The sequence below is a fragment of the Parasteatoda tepidariorum genome, chromosome 7 (genome assembly GCF_982258835.1).
Source record: "Parasteatoda tepidariorum strain Cologne lab strain chromosome 7, Ptep-v5.0, whole genome shotgun sequence".
In the NCBI taxonomy this organism is placed as follows: Eukaryota; Metazoa; Arthropoda; class Arachnida; order Araneae; family Theridiidae; genus Parasteatoda; species Parasteatoda tepidariorum.
In genome coordinates, this window is record NC_141761.1 from 43,523,371 (window position 1) to 43,529,181 (window position 5,811).

Consider the following 5,811-nt stretch of genomic DNA (forward strand, 5'->3'; position numbering starts at 1 on the left):
TCGTTTATCTTTCTGCATGATTTCGTTGGGGAGATCAGTACCAATTTATTGACCATTTTCTTTTTTTCAAACCCATACAAAGCACGGGTATTCAATTAATAATTCATATAATCTGTATGCCAATGGAGCTATTTTGATGTATGTGTAAAAACATTTTGATAGATACGTATACACTGTAAAAAAATATGCTAAAACACATAATAATTATGTAAATTCCTCACAGAAAATTTCTGTTCTCCAAAACTGCAGAAATTTACTGTGAAACTACATCGTAATCTGTCGTAATTAGATATTCCTCAATGTCCACAAAAATTTGTGACATTTTTTTTCTTTTTGCTTTTTTGCCAAAAAAAGTTTTTTACAGCATGAACTTTAGAGATGTAATTCACAAGTAAGGGGAGCATTGTACCAATGTATCAAGCCTTTTCTTTTTTACCAAAAAATTTGGAAATATACCTTGCAATTCCTGTCGAATCAGATGAAGTACATATTAAAAAATAATTATTCTCGGAGAGCAAATAATTTTTTCTTCATTCACCTAGTATAATAAAAAACACCCGGTAGGGAAGATATAATTCCGTTTGTTTCATGCCCGCATAGAAATAAAATAAATTACAGCAACAGCTCAGAAAAAAGAGCGAAATAATATAACAGTGCAGATTAATGAACGATTTTAACAGAACGAAAGCAAGAATTAAATCATTAAAGATTAAATATTCTATGATATTACTTCATGGTTATTAGTTTCGAATAGCGTATTTGATTATCAGGTTTTCTTTCCAATTTACTCACATAAGTGGAATTATGTATCCCCAGATGACGACGATTTAAAACGTATTGTACCTTTTTTTTTCAAAATAAGCATACTAAGCCTTTTCTCGCAAAAATAAATCAATAAAAATTCTAAAAGAATGTTGGATTATAGGCCCAATGAGTGAATTTTTATTGCAATTATATCCGAAAGCGAAAAAGTACAATACTCATTACTAGGTGGGGCATTCTAGTGTGGTCATAATACTGACCCAGCCGTACTACAAGTTAACCTTAAGTTAATATTTTATCCTTTGTGAAGTACAAGTAATGCAGTAATTAATTTTGATGTACCGGCGTTAAATAATATAAATTTAGTTAATAATAGATGGGGTAAAGAAAATTAATCAAATCGTTCAGGATTTTTAGATCAAATTATACATGGTAGTAAAATTAGCCTTCGCTAAAATTAATCAATAGTATATTTTTAACATAATTACTTGCTACACGCTAAAGAGTATATGAAAATAAAATATTTTGCATCATTAATAAAACTCGTGGTAGAATTGAATGGCACAAAGAAAGTACAGCGGAAGTTATACTTCATAATTCCCTAAGATATAAGATTAATTTAAGAAATAAATTAAGGTTGAACAGAAAAAAACATTAAAATAATGAGACAAAATGTTAAATTAATTACTAACATTCCATTTTATTATAACTCTTAAATAATAAGCTCAAACATAGCACATGGGACATTACCCCATGTATCATCTATTTATGGAGCACAAATTGATATCAAATAACTAAATGAATGCTCAAAAGCAGTGATTCCCAAAGTGGTCTATATCGACCCCCAGGGGTCGACGACAACCTGCAAGGGGTCCATGTCAAGTGAAAAAAATATTGGGGGTCCATGAAATGGGGGTCAACGATAGTGGATCTCATATAAGTTGGTCCTGACTTTAATTCTGGCATTTCATGAATGAAATAATCAAAATACACTGATAGTACCTATTTATTTACATTATACTACCTTATAATATAAAGACATATACCTATCTACATTCTACATAATTTACGAAAGTAGCCATGAAGTAAAAATTTTATAAAATTTAAGTTATTAGGATTATTTTCTGATATACGAAACTGAATCATTATAAACTAGCAGTTGCCTCAGCTCCGCCCGCGTACGTTTTTATTTTTGCTGTGTGTAAGGTTTTATTTCGTAACAAAAAAGTATTTTTTAGCTGTAAATTTATTTGAATTTAATTAATAAATATATAAAATTAGCATGTGTTTTTTCTTAAGTTTTTCACACTACACTTCACTTCAATTAGAAATATAAATTTTTCACAGCGAGTAGCACTATACCAGCTGTCAAAAAAATATTTGAATTTGATGAATTTACAAAAAATCAATATCAGGTAAATCATTTACCCAAAACCTAAAAACATGGCAAGGGGTCTAAAGACGAGACAAAAAAGTTCAGGAACCACTGCTCTAAAACAATAAATTACTAATATGTAATATTATACAGAAATTTAAATGTGTCGACGAATTCATACAATTGCCATGAAATTGGCTAAAAAATCAAAAGCATTTGTCTCATTACAACACAAAGATAACTGCTTCCACAAAAAAAAAGAAGAAAAAAGAGTGAGAGATTCGTCGCCTTAAACCGGAGAGGGCGAGCCAGCAAATTCTCAAATAACAATGCCACACTTCTGAAAGAAAGTTAGAAGGTTTTGAGGAATGTTAAGCCCTGTTGTCATTCATGGGCGAAAAAGGAAAGCTCTTCTTAACACATTCTACTTACCGCAAACGGTATTCCCCCTCTACATGGAAGGAATAGTTATAGTCTCTCTGTGGAAAGAACTCCCCTTGCTCCTTGTCTGTAGCAGTGGCGGTGACTATGGTTACGAGGTTGAATTATTTAAATTAAGGATTGAGTCAATATTTAAATATTTAAGACAGGTTTCAACTCGGATAGGCTAGAGGAAAGAAATCAGAAAAGAGAAAGAGCTCCCATCTTTGAAATGCTTTAATTCTTGTTTCCATAGTAGCAGATTGGCATGACTTTATGGCGAGGGGAATTCTTTCTATGGACAAACTATATATAGTTGAGGTGCAGCTTTTCTTTCCCTCACATCACTTGTGCTGGTTTGGTTGAATTGAGGCATCTTCCCTTGACACAATCATATAAAGTTTAGATATTGGTTAAGTCTGGTGAGTGTTTATAATTGTAAAAACAGTAATGAAGAAAAAATTTATCCCGTAATTTGAGATCATGTTTTACAACTAATTCCTATTTCTTTTGTTATTAATTGTTAAAGAAATTTTTTCATGTATTTTTGAAATTCAATTTCATGCTTTGTTAGAGTGTAGCGCATTTTTTTAAGTCTGAATATAAGCAAGAAATAATGATTAAATATTTAATAATTTTTTAAACAGCATCTTTTCTTTAAAAAAATTTAATAACTATTTTTTTTTCCTGAAAGTTTAACTTATAAAGTTTCGTTCACTAATCTTTGCAAATGATATTTAAAATATTTATTTAACAATTAGTTTAAAGTAAGATGTTTTTGCATTAGTAAATACCTACTGCCGATTAGAAAATCTTAATTATGGTGTCTATGACAAATTATAAAATATTTAAATGCCCTACCTCTGAAAAGTTTTCTTTTAGTCTCCTGAATAAAAAACCAAATATTTTGTTTTTCTCGTAATCATATTTTTTTAATATCCCACACTCTCATTGATATTAAAATTTTATACCTACTATTACAAGATTTTGATATTAAATTTTATTCTTTTCACTGAATACAGCGCTATTTTTAAATTCATGACCCCTAAAAATTTTATTTTAAAGACCTGCAATCTGAAAGTTAAAACAAACTTCATCACAACATTTTTTAAAAACCATGCAATCGTTTTGAAAATTAGAACTTTATTTCTCAAATTTGCAAGCTATACTCAATTTTCTCATAGTAGTCAGGGTTCGAAATTAAAAGCACCTGATCTCTCACCATTTTAATTCTTAAATGATTTTGTTATAAATTTTTAATAAAACACCCAAACCAGCTCTTATTAATAGCTAAATTTAATTAATTTATATGCAACCATTAGCATCCTGTTTAATTTTAATTTCACTGTCTCACATTTAGTCAGTAAGTTAAATGACAAGTACAAAATTATAGTTAATAGTAATTGTATTATTATATAACTGGAAATAGAGAATACCTGTATTTACAAGTGATTGCAGAGGAAATTTGAGGATTTGAAATGACCTTGAATTTTGGAAACTGTATATATGATTTAGTTAAAGATACATAAAGTCATCAAAACACGCAGGTATGAAAGGGGGTGCGATATTCAGTTCTTCTCAAGGACTCAGTGGCAGAAATCTTCATGGAGTGAAAATGTTATGAAAAAATGTTTTAATCTTCAAAAGATTCCCACAGCACGAAATTTTAATTTCATTTTGGTAAATATCATTTCTTGTTGCAGAGTGTATAACACAGATAAGGAAAAAAATGCATTAACAAATGCCCATCGTCTGACCAGCAGATCGATCGTAAAGTTTCTTAAAATTTATTTGAAAAAATGAAATATAATTAACAAACTTTAAAAAATGCACATATCTACACAAGAAAAATCAATGATTTCAAACAGTACACTTTCCAGGTACACTTTATTTAACATTTGTAGGTGTTGCCTACTTTTTAACGCATAGTTGTGAAAAAAAAGTACACTGTTGAAGCATGAGTCTCAATCAGAACAGTGCACAATAAGAAGAATGGTTTTTAGTAACGTGATTTTGCCTCGAATAGTCCAAACTGATAAAAAAAGCAGTTGAAGAGATTCAAAGAAGAATTCATGAAATTTGGATTTAGGGAATTTGAATATTGAAAACTGTCTGTATGATTTAGTTAAAAATGCGTTAACTCATCAAAACGTGCAGGCATGAAAAGTGATACGATATTCAGTTATAATTCAGCACAAGAAAGAAATTGAAAACCAAGGAAAATCAACAAAAAGTTAGATATCTCTCACAGGATTAAATATTCATTAACCACGGTTTCTAAACAGGCAATTGCGATCTGCTACATTGACTGCAACTTCTGCTCTCATTAGTTGCAATGTGATAGCAGAGGACAATGTGATAATATCCATTAATTAGGATAACTTCAATAGAGAACCAACAAAGTTGGATAAAACATGCATCTTGAGTCCGGTAATTTTTACCGTATTTTGATTCGGAATATTTTTACAGTATATAGGAAGTTGTTATTTTAGAGATAGATTTCCTTTTGTAGTGCTTTTTTTTTAAAAAAAAAGGAAAAAAAACATTTAAAGATGAAATACAGAAGAAAAATTAAAAATTTGAAATTATGAACTACGTACTAATTTAATATGAAATACAGTAGCTAAAATGTTAATTAAATATAATACTTAAAATGCTTGTTTTCGAGAATTGTACATATTGCGCATACAAATAATTCAATCAAAGCTCAATTAATTTCAGCTCAAAATATTGAAGCAATACTAACAAAAAAAGGGATCTGTGATACCATATCAATATGTTCGTCTAAAATGTTAATGACGTAGTAACCCTTGAAATACTTATAAAGAAAAAAGAGTAAATAAGTCCCACGAGCAAAAACCAGTTGAAAAGATGCAGAAAAAGAAACAAAGTTGTTCAATTTAATCAAAACAAGTTCATAAATTTATGTATCTTTAATAAACAAAATTAAACACACAAAGAGTAGCAACACACAGTATAATCCAAATATGTGCGTCACTCTTGATCGGAAAAGCATAAATTTTAAAATCACCAAAAACTGACACACCGAATATGAAAACATTATCAAATATGTATTCATGACATTCTGTCGAAATGGAAAGTTTATTCTTTAAATATTTACTCTGCCATTTATGAATGAACACAAAATGATACTAAGTGACGGTGATAAAAGGAATTATTGAACAACCTATTTAATAATTAAAAGAAGAAACACTTTTCGCTTCCATCCCTGCAAACTCGAATTATTTCGCTTA